Source organism: Cornus florida, unplaced genomic scaffold (genome assembly GCF_030987335.1).
Source record: "Cornus florida cultivar Cherokee Brave unplaced genomic scaffold, ASM3098733v1 CherokeeBrave_3.0.0_Hap2_Chr06, whole genome shotgun sequence".
Taxonomy (NCBI): domain Eukaryota; kingdom Viridiplantae; phylum Streptophyta; class Magnoliopsida; order Cornales; family Cornaceae; genus Cornus; species Cornus florida.
In genome coordinates this window covers 97,957,804-97,977,601 of record NW_026775576.1, presented here as the reverse complement: position 1 = coordinate 97,977,601, position 19,798 = coordinate 97,957,804, and the positions used below count along the sequence as shown (strand labels likewise).

General features: G+C 40.7%; 1 non-coding gene across 1 annotated transcript; it reads left to right on the top strand.

Annotated features, from left to right (window-relative positions):
• The first annotated feature begins 2,631 nt into the window (after positions 1-2,631).
• On the top strand, positions 2,632-2,738 carry LOC132315249 (small nucleolar RNA R71). Its single transcript, XR_009483608.1, has one exon. It is a non-coding gene; the product is annotated as a small nucleolar RNA R71 (small nucleolar RNA).
• The last annotated feature ends 17,060 nt before the right edge of the window (positions 2,739-19,798 follow it).

Sequence of the window (19,798 nt, the reverse complement as noted above, 5' to 3'; positions counted from 1 at the left end):
ATCTTTCCAAGATTTGGTCAATGAAAGGCAATGGAAAATGGTCCTTCCTAGTGGCAGAATTCAGCTTTCGGTGATCTATGCAAATACGCCATGAAGTGGCGGTGCGTTTCGAGATGAGATCACCCTTAGCATTTTCAACAACTGTGATTCCTGACTTTTTAGGAACCACTTGAGTTGGACTAACCCATTTGGAATCAGAGATAAGATAAATGATTCCTGCATCTAGAAGTTTCACAACCTCCTTCATGACAACTTCCTTCATATTTGGGTTCAATCTCCTTTGAGCATCCCTAAATGGCCTTTCATCCTCTTCCATGTGTATGCGATGCATACAAATAGAAGGGTCAATGCCTTTTAGGTCAGCCACACTCCATCCAATGGCTTCTTTGTTAGCTTTACAAAAGATCATTCTCTTGGTCATTTTCAAGATTGGAAGCAATGATAACCGGAAGAGTCTCTTTTGGGCCTAAGAAGGCGTATTTTAGATTTGATGGAAGAGGCTTAAGCTCAAGAATAGGAGGAGAGATGAGAGATGGAACTGGTGGAGTACTAGAGAGTGAAGGAAGAGGTTCTTTCTTGCTTTTCCAATGTGGGTAATCCAAAGTGGCCACAGAGTCCATCAAAGCATTCACCTCACTTATGGATCTTTCTGTGTCAAAACCACAACTTTCAAACATTTCACAAAGGCACGCCTCAAGAGGGTCCTTAGATAGAATAGAGGGAAAAGTCTCCTCTATGGTTTCATCCAAGACATCCACTAGGAAACACTCGTCTTCATCTGTGGAATGTTGACTCGCATTGAATACATTAAGCTTAACCATCATGTTGCCAAATGAGATATCCATAATGCCAAATCTACAATTAATGGTGGCATTGGCAGTGGCAAGGAATGGCCTTCCTAGGATGACTGGAATATGATTGGTGAGATTAGGGACTGGCTCAGTATCTAGTACCACAAAATCAACCGGGAAATAAAATTTATCAACCTTAATTAGAATATCCTCAACAATTCCCCTTGGTTTCTTAATTGATCTATCGGCTAGTTGGATTACTACCGATGTTGGCTTCAAGTCCCCTAACCCTAACTGCAAGTAAACAGAGTATGGAATGAGATTGATACTTGCACCTAAATCAAGGAAAGCTCTACGAACCTCTTGGTTTCCAATAACATAAGAAATAGTCGGAGCACCCGGATCCTTGAACTTAGGAGAAGTGTTAGAAAGAATGATGGAACTCACTTGTTCTGTTAAAAGCACTTTCTTAAGGTCCCTTCCCTTGCTCTTCCTCTTTTGTGTGCACAAGTCTTTCAAGAACTTTGCATATGGTGGAATTTGCCTAATTGCATCTAGAAGAGGAAGATTGATTTTCACTTGTTTAAACACTTCCATCATATCATGAATTTTTCCTTCTTGTCTCCCAAATGATGAAGTCTCTCTCAAAGCTTGAGGAAATGGAGCTTTTGGCTCATAAGGCTTCTCTAATTGGGGAGATGATGATGAAGATAATGGAATGTCCTTTTTGGAACCACTAGCATCAAAGGAAATTGGAATAGAATTTGGAATGGGATGGATGCAACCACTTGGTTGTGCCAATTCATTATCCTCCTTAGGTACCTCTACCTTATTATCCACTTTCCTACCACTCCTCAAGGTAGTAATTGCTTGAACTTGCTCATTCCTAGAAAATCCTGATGAAGGACTTGCTTGCGCCATAAATTGCCCTTTAGGATTGGTCTCAGTTTGACTAGGCAACTTACCTTTCTCTCTCACATTTAAAGAATTAGCTAATTGCCCAATTTGAGCTTCAAGCTTTGTAATTGATTGAGAGTGAGAATGAAACAGTTGATTATCTTTTTGAAGATTACCTAAAGCCTGTAAGACTTTGTCCTCAAAAGCTGAACTTTTAGGAGGCGCTTGATTTGGATTAGAGTAAGATTAAGAATTTGATGCTTGAGGATGAGAGTAGGACTGAGGATTTGATGCTTGAGGTTGAGAGTATTGATTCACATTCTGAGGATAGAATGAAGGACGGTAACCTTGAGAATTCTGATTTTGATTTTGGAGATGTGGGGGAACATACTTTGCTTGGTAACCTTGATTTTGAGGAGGGTTTGCACCGTCTCCTTGATTTCTCCATGCAAAGTTTGGATGATTTTTCCACCCCGGATTGTAAGTATTGGAATAAAGGTTGTTCCTTTGATGAATGAAAGCAGCATTTGCTTGTTCTTGAGACTCACTTGGTATAATTTGTCCAAGAGGGCAATTTGAAGTGTGGTGAGTGTAACTAGAACAAGTCATGCACATTTCATTGGAATGGTGAGGATATGATTGAGTTGCCGGACCTTGATTCAAAAGGAATATATCAAACCTTTGAGTAAGATTTTTGACCTCAGCGGCAATTTTCATAGAAGAGTCTATTTGATTTATAGCTTTCTTTCCTCCCATATGTGCTAGGTGACTACCCCTAGAAGATGAAGATCTATACATTGAGTTTTCACTCATTTTTTTGAAAAGTTGCCAAATTTCATCTTCATTTCTTTCAATGTAGCTTCCGCCACAAAAAGCATCAACAATGCCCTTATTGGCATCGGATAAACTTTAAAAGAAACATTGAACTAATTGCCACTTAGGAATGTCATGATGTGGACACTTCCGTAGCAAGTCATTCAAACGTTCCCATGCTTCATGAAGGGGTTCTCCTTCTTGTTGTTTAAATTCACGAATGGAAGTTCTCATGGCATCAGTTCGACTTGCGGGGTAATATTTTTTTAAGAACTCTTGTTGCAATTGTGCCCAAGAGGTGATTGTATTTGGCCGCAAGTTGTTGAACCAATATTTAGCTTTATACCGAAGAGTGAAAGGGAAAAACTTCATTTTTAGGACTTCTTCCGGAACATTCGTGATTTTCACGGTGGAACAAACTTCCAAGAACTCATCTAAATGTTTATAAGGCTCTTCATTGCTCAACCCATAGAAAAGGGGGCACATGTTAATGGTGGAAGCCTTAATCTCATAATGATGAGCATGAAAATTTGGCAATTGAATGCAAGTAGGTGCATTATATTGATTTGGAGTGTAACGATCCCTAAGGACCATTAGAGGATTGAGAGGATTGAGAGGAGGATATGGCATTTGACCTTGTTGATGATATGCCATTTGACCTTGTTGAGGGTATGCTATTTGAACATATTGTTGTTGTTGCTCACCAATTGGGGGAACAACATTTGGTCTTGGCATCCCTAGATTAGGTTGTTGCACCGCATGATTAACTGGTTGTGGCATTCCCAAGGGTGGATGCACACCTTGAGGATCCACAATATGAACTTGTGGTGGGTGGTGTACACCATTATGATCCACATGACCAAGATCTACAATGGGATCTTCAATTGGATCTTCCATTAAAGGTGATGGAAGATCAAAATTTAAAAGATTAAGATGACTATCCCTAGTACTACTTCTTAAACGCCGAAGAAAAATTTCGAGATTTTGATTTACAGGAGCAAGAGGACGATTAAGTGATCTACGACCATGCATGCACTAGAACAAGTCAACACACCAACATTTCAAAATTTCAACCTCCACATACGATGTTCCCAAACTCCTCAATAATATCAATGCACTTAAAACAAATAAATGCCTCCACACGGGCCGATGCCTTCTACAAGAAGGTATGCTTGGACTTAAAAATAAAACAATTCAATTTAAGCCTCCACTTGGGCTGTCCAAAGCATGCAAATTGGTATACAATTAAAGTACTAAAATTAAAGAGAACTTACAGATGGTCCTTAAGCAACTTCAATTTTTTTTTTAATTGCTTCTAAGTCCAGCGTTTGCTCCACTTTGCTTCAAGTACCTAATTGACAAATCAAATAAAAAAAAAAATTAAAAATTAAAATGACTTAAAAGTAGACAATCAACAAAGAACTAATGTTTAATTCAATTCTTCAAAACCGTTAGATCCCCGGCAACGGCGCCAAAACTATGGTGCGACCGAGCGTGTGCACAAAATAATGCACAACACTTTAGGTTTAGAAATAATGTCAAGTGGGCACCATATTTTAAAATTTATAAAACTACTAAACACTTATACTATGGAGTATGAAGTGAGCAGGGATCGTCCCAAGAGATCTAAACAATTATAGGTTTTCCATAATTGAATTCTACTTTAATGCTTATGTGATTGCCAAAAGGGTTTTGTTTGTGATTAAAACTAATTTTAAACTAAATGATTGCAATAAAGAAATAGAGTTTAAGAGATTGGAAAGAGACTTAGGGTGTAGGATTCACCACGAAGCACATTCCCTAACTTACTCACTTTCAACTAATTGGGGAAATAATACTATGTAATCTATATGTGGCTAACAAGTGCAATGAAAAGTGTAAACCATCAATTTCAAGCATGAATCAACTACCTAATGACAATTAAACTAAGTGTAGTGCAATTCACCCATTCAAAGCATGATTTATCAATCCAAGTTACAAATTTAACACACATTAATCTAGAAGATAATGTAATTGTGACAAAAAGTATGGAATTCAAACATAAGTATGGATGGTCTACTTACCTAATAATTGAATTGCAATTAAATTAATTAAACTTAAATTAAACTAATTAAACATGAATTTAAAACTAATTAGACAACAATTTAACCTAAACATGTAGTACCATCCATCAAATGGAAGCATTTTTCATCAATTTGAAACACAATTACAACTAAGCAATACCATGCATAGCCATCACAAGAATCAATTAACAAAGAATTCATGTGTAAAATTTGTTTATCAAACAACCACACATAAGACAATATGAGATTAATACAGATAATCGATTGGAAGAATTTAATTCATAATATTCAAGACTATACACTAATTACATAAATTAATCCCCAAAAAGTATGAAAAGAGAGAGAGAATAGGTTACATGCTTAGGGTTTATCCAACCCTAAGTAGAAGAATCAGCCACTCATGGTTGATGGAGTCGAAGACAGGACAATCCCCATCATCTGCTTCATCTTCTCTGAACTTTTCTTCCAAACGCTAGCCTGTTCTTGCTTTTTCCCTTTCTTCGCGTGTTTTTCCAAAGAGAAAATACGATACTACGATACAGAAAAATAATAATAAAAAAAAACTTTTTTTTTTTTTCTAATAATCTTTACCTAAATAAAAACTAAAACTAACCCTAATCTAATGGCTCACTGGGCTTTAAGTAACAATCTCATTAAAGCCCAACAGTTCCCAAAATGAGCCCAAAAATTAAATAAAAACTGTAATGTTGCTAAGTCCTGGGCGATCGATCCCCAGGGGGGATCGATCGCCCCAGAGTTGACAAATTCCTTTAAGCCTTATTCAGCTCCATTTTTGCCCCGAGCTATTTGGTTTGCTTCTCCATCTTTGGGAACATCATCAAAGGCCCGAAATTGACCGCTTTGTGCTATTGTCTGAAAATCTTTGCTTAACTCCAAAAAGGCTTAATTGGACCGTTCTTAGCTCATTTTAACTTTATTACCCTGAAACACACATAAACATAAATTATGACTAAAACATAAAATTAAGATAGATGCAAAGACTAAAATACCTTAGCTTAGGTGCTGAAATGTGCAACATTTAAGCACTTAGCATAGTTTCAATTATGTATAGACCTGATTCACACTCCCTAATTATATTAATCTAAACGTGTCTATCATACCTTCAATTTAGGGTTCTAGTTATATCAAATCATTAATTGGATAAGTTTCATTTTTTATTTTCTATTTTATGGTGAACATTTTGGCTATAAAGAATCAACCATAGTCTATAGGATTAATCTTTCCTTCCACATAAATAGGATGTTCATCCTCCTAATTGATGTGACTCAATATAATCTAGACACATATTTAAAATTTTAAAATTTTTAAAAATAATCATTACCTATTTTCTTATCGGTTAAACCAATTCCAAATTTTTTTTTTTTTTTTTTTTTTTTTTGCCCTTTCCACCCTGTAGGTGCAAAATTTCGCTCAACCAATAATAATTGAGAAAAATAAAATAACTCACTCAAAAAACAATAAGAATAAATAAGAACAATGTATAGAGAAGCGTAGAATTGCTTGATCTCTTTATTGGAGGTCTAAGCCTCTATTTATATACAAAAGATTGTAAAATTATGGTAGGACTCGCGTTGCTTGCCCTCCAATTCTTTCTATATAAACATTATTTACTAATAGAGTTCTTTCCATTGTCTAATTTTTCATACATAGAACTTACCTTGTACAGAACTTCCTATCTCAGAATTTTCCTTCTACGGTAAATCCTTCAACTGGTAGGACGTGTGCATTCTTGAATAACTGGGCTGAACATACTTTGATCCGGCTGAGCTTGAGTAACGGACCGGATGTTAAATATTAACAAGTTGGGCTGATGACCTCTTGATTCGGCCTTGATGGAGGTTGGAGGACAAATAACAATGGTCTTGGGTTATAAATACCCTTAATTTGGGCTTGAGCATGATGGGCCTTATATGTCCTTGGAATGTAGATATGTGTAGTGATGACGTGTGCGTTTTTTATTGGAGGGAGTTTTTTTCCCTCCACACTTTGCCCCAAATTTCATTTTTAATTGAGTGACGGCTCCTATTAAAGAGGGAATTGAAACCGGTTTTTTACTTTGCTTCAGAAACGGTTCGAGATCTTTCATTATTACTCTGTCATACAAGATTTTGCAAGAGTTACATTCGCCCTTGCTGTACTTCTGCGTTCTTCATTCCATCGCTTTGTCAGGTTAGTTTTTTTTTTTCGCATCTTTCTCTTCAATCTTTCATTATGAGTACTTCATCTACTCCCGAACGTATAGACATTGGGGATTCTGAATCCACACCTTCATCTTCCCCCGTTTGCATTAGGGCTCCCCCTCCTAGGGTTTCTACAGATCGTCTTTCGTTGAATCAATTAGGTACTTCCCCCCTTCCAGCTGAGACATCCACCTCAGGCTCTGATTATGTTCTCACTCATGAAGAGAGGAAAGCAATCATCTCTATTCGCCGCATCAAGTTCTCTATTGCTTCGGTAATGGAAGAATTTGATATTCCTGAGGGAGTAGAAATTACAGAATATCCCGAGGGTGCCGATTTTACCTCCGGCGAGGGAATTGAAGAGAGTGAATTGCTTCTTTCGGTAGGGCATCTTAACGCCCTCCGGTTCTCTCTTCATCCCTTCTATCATTTAGTTTTCAACAAGTTAGGTCTTGCCCCCCTTCAGGTAAATCCTAATTTCTTTCGCATCCTTTCGGCACTGTTGGTGCGCCGGAAATTAGAGGCTATGGACTTGACCTTTGCCGACCTTCTGCTTACTTACAATATATCTAAGCATGGGACCGAGCCTGGTCGCTTCTTTTTTACCTCTCCCCTTCATCAGAGGATATGCACGAACCTTCCTTCATCCGAGAAGAAGTGGAAAGAAAGGATGGTTATAGTTAAAGGAAAATGGTTCGTGCCCCAATCAATTACGCTCCCCATCCTGCGCAAGTTCGGGAAATTAGGTATAGAATACTTAACCTCCCTTCATACCAAGTGTTCTGGCTGTTTTCCTTGCCAAGTCTTAATGGTTCGCCGTACTTATGAGTTTCTTGGTGTTTTTTCAGCTACATTCCTATCCTCCGCAGCAAGGAACAGACTTTCTTTTCTTGAGGAACGAGTTTGGAGTGACCCCTCGCCTATCGAGGACTTGCTAACTTCTTCAAACCTCAAGGATATTGCCTCCAGTGCTGTTGCTGCAGACCTCATGGATCTGTCTCTACCATCCTTTGACAGTTTCCCCATGACTGAGGAGGAGATACGGAGGGCTGAGGCTTTTAAAAAGAAAGCCGTAGATGCCCAACCCTTGGTCGTTATTAGATCTACCGAGGGTGAGGTGGAGGCTGAGGAACCACCAATGAAGAAATCTCGCCTCAACCCCCCATCCTCTGGCAAGGGCAAGGTCCCTTCTAAAAGCAGAGGGAAAAAGGCTGGAGAGGCCGAACCTGAAGATGAAGTCAGGGCCTTTGTTCTGGCTGAGACTGGGGCTCCTTGGACTCCTTCCTTCACCAGGGCTGACAAGTCAGTCCTGCACTCAGGGGATTCTGTGATCACAGACCCTTCAGCTGCACAGGCGGTGGCTCGAGGGATGTGGCTCCCAAAGGATAAGGAAGCCATCAGCCAAATGGGGTTGGAACAACTACTCCTCTCTGCCCCGGTCCGGGCCATAGAGGTTCGCATTGCTCATTTAGAATTATGTTACTCTTGCTTGCTTATGTTTCCATTTATGCTCATATTTGTTCCTCTGTTATACAGAGTCTATACCCACACCATGGCCCTCTGCGCCACTGCTGAAGCCCAATCCCTCTCCATCAAGAAGCTGGAAAAGGATCTTGACAATGCAGAGAAGAGAGCCACCACTGCCTCTAGCAATCTGAAGATAGCTTCTGAAGCCAAGGATGCGTATAAGAGGCAGTTGGCTGCCTCTGAGGCTAAGGTGGATTCTTTTCAGGCCGAAGTTCAACGCCTGACCGAGGCTCTTACTACTTGCTTCAAGGCGGGGAAGCAAATGCAGGGGCGCTACTCCTGCGTGGCACACCTGGCTAGTGCTAAAGCGTTCCGGTCTGGCTATAATCAGGGCTCAGGCCCTAGGACGATGGATCCGGACGCTTTTGACAAACAGGTGGGGGTGCCCTTCCCATATGATGAAGGGCCAGAGGCTTTGGAAGCTGAAATCCGCTTTGTCGAGATGGTGAAGGCGCACCTGAAGGGTACTCCTAGCTCTTCTGCCCCTGCGGCTTCAATTCCTCCTACCCCAAGTCCTACTGTAGTGGATGCTTTTGAATCTACTCCCTTCGATCCGAAGAGGAAGTAGAACCATGTATTTTGTTTTTATTGATAGTATGTTTGGGATAATGAATATAATTTTTTGTTTTAGGCTTTCAATACCTGATTTGTTTTTGCTGTATGCTTTTGATACTGTTCATATTTTTCTGACTGGTAATGTTTTTATGACAAACAAAACACATTATTTTTATGCTTCGGATTTATGCTATCCGAGAAAAAGCAAGGATGGTGGGAAGAAGGAGATCCTTTTAACAGTTTAGTTGATATCTCAGGATGATTCATATGGACAATGATTTAACTGTTAAGTGAACTCTCCTTGCCTTTAACTCGCCTGCAGTAGACGTGTACATACTCTTTCCTTCTTGTGTGTTCCTGATGTGGGGTGGATCATGATGAACTTATGATATATCCACATCCACAGGGTATTAAACACTTGGAGTCCGGAGGAAAGAGTTCTGATCCGGGCACTAGAGGTCTGAAGCGAATTATTCCTCGGCACTGAGTGTGGAAGAATATTGCCGAATAGGACACTTAGGGTCCGAAGCTGTCTCGGACACTTAGGATCCGAGGCGAATTAAACACTCCCTGGCGCGGAGCCGGAGGGGAGGTTTTGCCTAGCCGGACACTTAGGGTCCGAGGCGAGATTTTTGTCGAGCCGAATACTTAAGGTCCGAGGCGCTGTCTCGGACACTTAGGATCCGAGGCGAATTAAACACTCCCAGGCGCGGAGCCGGAGGGGAGGTTTTGCCGAGCCGAACACTTAGGGTCCGAGGCGAGATTTTTGCCGAGCCGAACACTTAGGGTCTGAGGCAAATGACCTACTCCCTGGCGCTGAGCCTGAGGGGAGGTTTAAATGAATTACTCCTAGGCGCTGAGCCAGAGGGGAGGTTTTGCCGAACCGGACACGGGTCCGAGGCGAATGAACTACTCCACGGCGCTGAGCCTGAGGGGAAGTTTGTTTATATTTTTTCTCAAACAACTTATCATGAGGCCGAGGATTCAAAAATGATAAGAGGCCAAGAAAGCGAGTAACAGTGGCTGTGAAGTTTCCTATTTGTTGACTTTGGAGATTTTCCTCCTCCACTGATACTCCCTTCTTGGCAATCAAATGTTGTGGACCACGTATATATGAACCGCATTTCTTTTCTATTTTTATCCGATGTGGGATATAGACTGAATTTTGTCAAAAAGGTCGGTGTAAGGAATGCCTCTGGTATCGAGCTTGACAGCACCAGTGGGCCCTCCTTACACCGTAATTAACTATTTGAATATTCCCATATATAACAGAATGTAGCACATACTTTTTTGTCGATGTGGGATAGAAAGTTTTAAACATAGGCCATAACTCATGTTTTTTATTTTTTTTTTTTTTCTTAAAAATCATTGTGACGAATGCTTTTTAGCAGCTTGCTTCTAATTGCATAAAAATTGTATAGTGTGACTTGGCATGCATAAAAATTGCCTAATGCGACGCATGCATAAAAGTTGCATAATCATAGAGTAGTATGGCCCCCATTTTTATAGAAAGAAAAAAATAGAGTAAAGTTGTACTGAATATGGAAGCAAAATAAAGAAAAGTTTGGCTGACTGTGGACATACTTAGCCTTATTTGTGAAGAATTTGTAGCAAAATTGACAAACTTAACTAATGAAAATACCTTTTAAGGTGTATTGCGTTCCAAGGACGCGCAATGGGACGTCCGCCAGCTTCGGCCAAACGATATGCTCCTTTCTCCATTACTTCGGTAACCCTGTAGGGTCCGGTCCAATTAGGTTCCAGTTTCTTTACATGAGCTGTCTCCTGCTTTAAAACCCAATCGCCTACCGCAAAGCTCCTGAATCTGACGCGTTTGTTATAACTGTTACACACCTGCTGTTGGTATGCCGTGAGCCGAATTGCTGCTGCATCTCTCCTTTCGTCCACAAAATCAAGGCTATGTTCGAGTTGTTGCTCATTGTTCCTTTCCAGTACCAAGGATGTCCGAAGGGTTAGGATTATGGACTCGGTAAGAATGACAGCTTCGGATCCATATGCCATAACAAATGGGCTTTCTCCCGTGGGTCGTCTTGGAGTGGTTCGATAGGCCCAGAGCACTTGAGGGAGATTCTCGTACCATTTTGTCTTTAATTTCTCCAATTTTTTCTTTAAGCACCCAAATATCGTGCAATTAGTTATTTCAGCTTGCCCATTGCCTTGTGGATGACTAACTGCAGCCAATTTTTGCAGGATTCCATGTTCGCTAAAGAACTTTCTTGTACTTCTGTTATCGAGGTTCTTACCATTGTCCATTACGATGACTTTTAGTACCCCAAACCGGCAAATAATGTTGCTCCAAATGAAATGCTTTACTTCTTCGTGGGTGACGCTAGAGAAAGCTTCAGCTTCCACCCACTTGGTGAAGTAATCTGTAGCCAGAAGCACATGCTTCTTTTTTTCCATGATTTTGGGTAACGGTCCTACTACATCAATTCCCCATTGGGCGAACGGCCATGGATTAGCCATGGCGTGCAAACCTTCGGAAGGTTGATGCTTTATTGGACCATGGCGCTGACACTTGTCACATCTTCTTAAGTATTCTTCGGCATTCCGAGCCAAGTATGGCCAAAAATAACCTTGGGTTAGAATTTTGTGTGCAAGGGATCTTCCTCCCGAGTGATTTCCACAATCTCCTTCATGAATTTGTTTTAGAATTGTGAGAGCCTCAGTAGGGGTTAAACACTTGAGATAAGGACTGGAGAATGACCTTCGGTACAACTGGTTATTGATGATTGAGTACTTAGCCGCGGTAAGCCTAAGCTTCCTTACCTCAGCTTTTTGACTTGGGAGAACTCCCTCCTTGAGGTAGGCCTCGATTGGATCAATCCAGCATGGCTCGTGTGATACCCCCTAATTTCGGAACATGGGTTGATCAAGTCCGCGCACAAAATCAGGGGATATCAAACCAATTAAAGTATTTAAACAAGCACGGATTACAAAATGAAATAAAGAATAAAATAAAACGCTGAAGAAATCCAATTAATAGTAAATCCATTAATAACTTCCAAATGGTTACAACTCGGGAATCCCGTAACTCAAGGACCCCTTAACCAAAAGTTACTATTTAGAATTTCAACCAATTAAGTACTAATATCAACTGAAACAAAACTAATATCCTACTTTTAAGTAAATAGAAGGAATGGATAAGTCCTCCAGCTGCGGATCCTCAACCTTGAGACTTGACCTTTTACAACCTGAAAAATAAATCGCGGGTTAAACCCTACGAGCAAGTTCTCTCTACCAAGCCTCTGAAAACCAATAAACAGATCATCTTTACCAAAACCATCCCTAATTAAGCTTTAACTTTAATATACGATGCTACAAATATATATAAATACTTATATATATAGTGCAAGAATCCTACCAGTTAATAGGGCATTAAATTGTCAAAACCACTCACCAATAATTAATTATTTGTCATACCTAGACCAAGCCCCCCCATTTATAATTTTCTCATAAAGTAAACCCCACTCACCTTAACTCCATCCTAAACAGTAATTTAGTCATCTACACATATAGCAATTTAAATATGCACCGGCAAATCAACCATACCATTTATAAATATATTTATTTATATACTAGCAATTCAACCATGCTTCCTTCAATATATTTACTTTTACAATTAATTAGCAATTCAACCATGCTTCCCATATATGAAATTTATTCATAACCAATAAGGCAGTATATCAAAGCCTTTGGCAACTCATCCATGCCTACAATTCAACCATGTATTAATTTTAAACTTAACTCTAGGTATAATTATACATAGACTTCACATGCATATAATAAGCATGTCCTTAATTTAATAACCGTGTATCTATTACGATTTTAAATCAACCATACCATACACGAATCAAGTCATACCAAACAAGATTTATAATATTTAATAATCTTAAATAATATATATATACACATATATTTTGTAATATATATATATGTGTGTATCATACATTCCATACCAATCGTTGACTATTTAAAATCATATCTACATATATATACACATATATACACCTCCTTTCATTGCAAAAATATTTAATTAATTATATTTATACCACTAAATGCTACTAGGTATCTTAGTAACACTCTGAGGCTCTCAAAATATCAAGAACACACCCTCTAATGATTAATTTTAACCCTAACAAGCTTAAGATAAATACTGGAACTTCACCGGAGTCTCAAGCAACTTTCCAGGACCTCACACGCATCCCCACGCGCCTTCACGTGCCGCCACATAGCCCTAGACTACTCCCACGCGCCTCCACGCGCTTCCCCTTACCGGCAGGCGCGTCCACGCGCCTGCACGCGCCCTCACGCGCCTGAGCCACTCTCGGCGCGTGTTGGCAGCTCCTAATTGGTTGTTGTTTGGTGCTCTTGGTAAGCCGCGATGCACTGGATCCTCTCCCTTAATCAACTACATCTAACCATTGATGCCGCATGTGTATCAACTTACAATGGACCGCATCACACCAGATCAATCCAACTAAATAAAATTAATCCTATGGCCTAGATCAACGAGTGCACCCTTTTCCTACGTACGAGACCACACTGGATAAAAATCCTATTGATGCGCAAATACTAGCCGCCTCCAGTGTGTTTGTTAAACAATTTAACATATATATATATATATATATATATATATATATATATATAACAATTTCTAAATTAACATTAAAAATATAAATTAATTTCAGAAATTGTTCAGAAAATCTCAGAAAAATCCCAAAAGCTCTATTTATTATTTTGGGCATAAATGAACATATACAATTAAATTAAAATCCATTTAATTTAATTAATCGTGCTACACAAGGTTAACGCAAAATATAAAAATTTTAGAAAAATAAAATTTAATTAACCTAACCTCACCTACAAGATCTAAATTATCAGAACAATGCATACATATATTCACATGTTTAATTCTATAATTTTGTAAAGAATAAATATGCTCCTCCAATCTGAATAATAATTTAATTTAATAAAATAAAATTATAATTTCGATAATCAAGGTGATAAGTTTATGAGTTCTAAGAGGAGAAGTAGAGAGGAACTCGCCTTTTCTTTTCCAAATCCGGTCTCCTCTTACGTTCTTTGATCCGGCCTCCTCTTCGTTAGCCCTTCTTCTTCTCTCTCTAATTCTCTTATTTTTCTAACGTGGAAAAACTCCTAACCCTAGAGTCTTATGTGTCTATTTATATACATACAAAAACTAAATCCTTTTCCCATTAGGATTATCATATAAAATAAATAATATTTATCTTTTAAATAATATATATACATACATATATTTTACTATAAACATATATATATTACCTTCCATATATAACCATTAGTTAAATAAATTATATATACCTATATATATCAATATATAATTATATTGACATATATACCCCTCCACATGATTTAATAATGAATTAATATACACATGTAATTATATAGGTATAATTATGCAAAGATAATTATTAAATATCCTCACAACCACGGGCCTTTACCAATTAACCCAACAAGGCTTCCTTCAAGCCCAATACCACATCCGTTGGTCCAACTTCCTTTAATCCCAATACAAATAACTTAAATACCTAAAATAATGAAATTACATTTAATAGCTACCAATAATTAACAATAAAGGTACACCAACATAAAATCACGCAAATCAAATAAACACTTCACTAACTAGCATTCCACAAATCAAACACCGTATAAATTTAACAAATAAAATTACAAAATATATAATTTAATTAAAATAATACAATTTACCTACGCACTTAATTAAATAAAACAAATCACAACTATCAAGCACCTAATTAAATAAAACCAATCACTTAAAAATAATAATAATAATATAATATAAATTAGTTTAATTAAGAAATCCTTTTTACAATATCGGGGTATTACATTCTTCCCCCCTAATAAAAGGAATTTCGTCCTCGGAATTCACGAATCCATGAAATGAAATTTTGATTATTTGTCCCAGACTTTCATTTTCTCTTATTCCACTGTTTGCCATGTAAGATATTTAATATGTAAATATCTATAATAAAATGCTCACAATTGTGTAAATTACTTAAACACTTAGTGGTGTAATATACTAACAGTCAATGATTTGTATATATATGTATAAATATATATCACCATCATAAGCCAAAACCATCCAGATACTAATGAACATGATGCACTTATATCTACTAAGTCATTTCTACATCTACCTTGAAATAAAAAAAAAAACATACCTCAATTCTTCTGAGGTACCCATGCATTGCAAGGTGTGGCATTGTACACCATACCCTGATGCAACTGCTGTATAGGCTGTCCCTGTGGTGGCGGTGGTGCTGGTAAGGCCGAAAATGTCTGAGCCTGCACACGTGGAATCTGTGGAGTAGGTAATGGTTGCCACTGTCCCTGTTGCCCATGCTGTTTCTGAGCCAACCCAGGACACCGTTTGGCTGAATGCCCATAATCTCCACACTTATAGCAATGACCCCTAAATATACTTGACTGCCCCTCCTGGTGATTACCCTGTAGCTGTCCCAGTCCAGTCTGAGGTGCTCCAGTCTGCTGAGTGGAAACTCCCTCTCTCTGAACTTCTGAATTACCCTTGTGCTTCTTCCAAGGCTGCTGGCCCTGGAATCTGCCCTTGTCATTCTGTCGGTTCCCATTATCATTCACTTTCGCAGCTGGCTGGTTAGCAAAATCTTTGCCACCCCGCTTCTCAGCCCTAGTCTGTCTGAAATCCTCATTCAGCTGATAAAGCTGCAATGCTGCGTCCACCACTTGAGCATAAGTAGTGTAGGCTGGACTACCAGTAATAGCTCTCTTGATAGACCACATCAGTCCCTTGACAAAACTGTTGCGCTTCTTCTCCTCTGTATCCACCTCCTCCGGTGCAAAGAGAGATAAGCGTGTGAACTGCTGTTCATACTTCGCCATTGTCATGTTCCCTTACTGCAGATTAAGAAATTCAGTCTTCATGGCTGCCCTAACTGCATAAGGGAAATACTTTTCTTCAAAGCGTGCACTGAACTCATCATAAGTCAATGCCATCCTCTCCTTTATGGTGGTAACTGACTCCCACCACTGCAGTGAATCCCCAACTAGCTTGAAGGTAGCAAGCATCTGCTTCTGAACCTCCGTGCACTGAACCAAGCGAAGATGTCGCTCAATGTCCTGTTTCCACTGGTGAGCTGCTCTCGCATCCGTGGAGCCCGTGAACTCAGGTGGACTCCCTTTTGTGAAAGAACTCCTGGCCTTCTCCCAAGTATCAGTCTGAACAACCGGTGCTGGTAACGGTGCCGGCTGTACCTGAGGCTGATTCCGAAGTACAGCTGCTACCCCAGCTTCTATAGCCCGAGCAATGAGGTCATTGATGTGAGGAGGATACTCTGGATCCCTGCCCTGAGCCGGAGCCTGAACTTCCTCTTGCTCCTCCTGAAGCTGACCCTCATCCTGAAACCCAAGTCGTTGCTGCTCTTCCTCCATTTGCTGACGTTGCAGGTGTTCTTGCTGCCTACGTGCAGCTCTCCTCTGTCGACGGTTCAGATTCTGTCCTCTTCCAGTGTTAACCATGCTGTTAACATAGAACGACAGACATCAGTACGATTTTTAACGGACCGTAAAGGAATACAATGTATCCTAAACTTAAGCTCTAAAGAAACGAGTACACAAAGCGGAATTCACATAACGAAAGACACCCTAGGGACACTTGAACCTGGAGTGCTCTGATACCAACTGTGATACCCCGCGATTTATGGAAAGTGTTCCAAAATTAGGGGGTATCACAGCTCGCGTGGAACTTTCGGGATAACCATCACCTCTTGCCGGGGATTAATGCTGGGTTCTTCGAGAACATTGATTAGAACAAGCCGAATCAACTCTTCATCTGAAAATGATGCGGCTGCGGCCAATCGATCTGCTTCGGCATTTTCATCTCGTGGTACCTGATGGAATTCGATTTGATTGAACTCCCGGATAGCACTCTCTACAACATCTTTGTATGACTTCATACGTTCCTCATTGGGATAATAGTGCCCTGTCACTTGATTGATCACAAGCTGTGAGTCACTAAAAACTTTTAAACACCGTACCTGTAGCTGTTTAGCTAGCCGAAGTCCGGCAAGCAACGCCTCATACTCGGCCTCGTTATTAGTAGCTGGGAAATTTAGCAAAATTGACTGCTGCAGCTTGGTACCCTCGGGTGTTGTGATGTCAATCCCGGCCCCTGCCCTTTTCTGGTTGGAAGAGCCATCAACCCGTAATTCCCAGTACGGCTCTTGAAGTGTCGGTTCCTTAGATTGATCTTCATACTCTAGTAGGAATTCCGCTACTGACTGCCCCTTGTGAGATACCTTCGGTGCATAGGTGATATCAAAAGAGCTAAGTTCAATAGCCCATTTTGTAATTCGACCAGACAAGTCTGGTTTAGCTAGGATAGCCTGTATAGGGTGATTTGTAAGTACCACTATGCTGTGAGATTCGAAGTAATGTCGAAGTTTCCTCTTAGCATAAATTAACGCCAGGATTACCTTTTCCGTCTTGCTGTACCGTGTCTCGGCATCCGTCATCATTTTGCTTGTGTAAAAGATTGGGTGCTGAACCTTGCCTCCTTCTTTAATCAACACTGCGCTTGTTGCTACAGCTGATACCGCCAAGTACAGGATGAGAGTGTCTCCGGGCGTTGGAGCAGAAAGGATTGGGGGTTTTGTCATGTAGCTTTTCAATTGATTGAGAGCTTCCTGCTGCTGAGGTCCCTACATATCTTTGTTTTTGGATCGAATAGCATCAAAGAAAGGTTTATACTTATCAGATAAGCGGGATATGAACCGGCTGAGAGCCGCAATTCGGCCGGTTAGAACTTGCACTTCCCTGCCGGTTTTCGGCTCCTGGTTCTGTATGAGTGCCTTTGCCTGAGCTGGGCTTACTTCTATTCCTCTTTTATTTACGACGTGCCCAAGGAACTGTCCTAACGAGACGGCGAAGGAGCACTTGGTGGGGTTCAGCTTTATATTGTACCTCTTGAGAGTATCAAAGACCTCCCGGAGGTGCTTCGGGTGGTCCTCTTTCCCCAGTAGATTATTGAAAATTTTATTGACAAGTTGCTAGTAGGTGGCTCCGGCATTCTTTAGACCGAAGGGCATCACTCTGTAGCAGTAAGTGCCCGTCTCTGTGATGAAAACGGTTTTCTCCTCATCTTCAGGATTTATGGGAATCTGATTATAGCCGGAGTATGCATCGAGGAATGTGAGCCTCTCATAACCTGTCGTAGCATCCACCATTTAATCAATCTTGGGCAGAGGGAAGCTATCTTTTGGGCAAGCTTTGTTAAGGTTGGTATAATCTATGCATACCCTCCATTTCCCATTCTTCTTTTGAACGACTACTACATTTGAGAGCCATTGTGGGTATTGTACCTCTCGAATGAATCCTGCTTGTAATAGTTTATTTACTTCCTCGGCTATTATGCGATTCCGTTCAGGTGCGAACCGTCGGTGCCTCTGCTTGACTGGCCTGAATTCTGGGTTAACCCTCAAACTATGGCATGAGATCGTAGGATCGATCCCCACCATGTCTGAGTGATCCCAGGCAAAGACATCCGAATTGCACCGAATGACCCTGATCAATGCTTCCTTCTCTTCGGCTGTGCAAGATGAGCCAATGTAGGTGACCTTCTGAGGGTCTCCGAGGACTACCTCTATAGCTTCGAGGGACTCCTTGGTAGGTGCTTCAGCCTCGGCTTCTTCCTCTGCCTTGAGATACTTGGGCAGAGAATACTGTAACTGCTATTTGATTGCGTCTTTGGGATTCGCCTCTAACTGAGGTGATTTCGACGCCTTCTTTGCTTCAAGTAGCGTTAGCATGTAACATTCTTTTGCAGCAACCTAGTCTCCCCAGAGGTCGATGACCTCCCTGCCATCTGGGGATAAACACCTCATTACTTGATGAATGGTAGAGGGGACTCCGTTCATACGATAGATCCAACCTCTCCCCATAATGAGGTTATAAGATGGATGAATCTCCGTCACGACAAAGTTCTCCTTCAGAGTCCTCTTTGCTGCAGTAACGGATAGATCGATCACCCCAAGCGGATTCACCTTAGTACCATCAAATCCCATTAAGGGGCTGGAAGTTGGCCTGATGGACGATGGTGAAACCCCCAACTGATCAAAAGCTGCTTTTGTAATGATGTTGGCGCTACTTCCCGGATCTATCAGCACCCTCCTGATCATATAATTCGCTACTAGGAGGCTAATGACCAAGGGGTCCTCATGCGGGCGCTGGACTCTAGACAGATCATTGTTACCGAATCCAATGTTGATGCTGCCTGGTGCAACCGTGTTTACTGAAGACAATCTTCGTATCTTATGAGCCTCTCTCAGCCTGGATCTGTACAATTCTTTAGACTCTTCGTCATCCTCTGACCTTCCGTGTATGGCATGGATAACCTTTACCTGACCGCCCTCCACCCGTCGAGGGTTAACCTCCCGAGGTTTTACGTACTCCTTCGTGGCGAGATACTCCCCCAACTCTCCTCTCGCTATCATGCTTTCTACCTATCGCTGAAGGGACCTGCAGTCATTGGTGGTATGCCCATAGTCTCTATGGTAGGCACAATGTTTGCTTTTGTCCCTCTGCTCCAAGGGTTGTTTCATGGGCTGAGGAGTTGCGAACCTCGTCTTATTCTCTTGGAATAGGCGCGCTAAGGTAGTACGTAGAGGGGTAAGCTTGTCCTTTGTCCTTCGCCTTTTCTCAGGCGCTTGGGTGACTTGTGTGGCGGTATAAGGAACCTTCTGCATCCTTGTGCTTGCAGCTTTTTCTCGAGACTTGTTTTCCACTGTGACGAGGGTAGCGTGCTATGCACGGTGGGCTACGTTTTCCTCCAACCGAATGTAGATTTGTGCCCTAGCGTTCAAAGTCTGCATATCCGGGGGGGAATATTTGATCA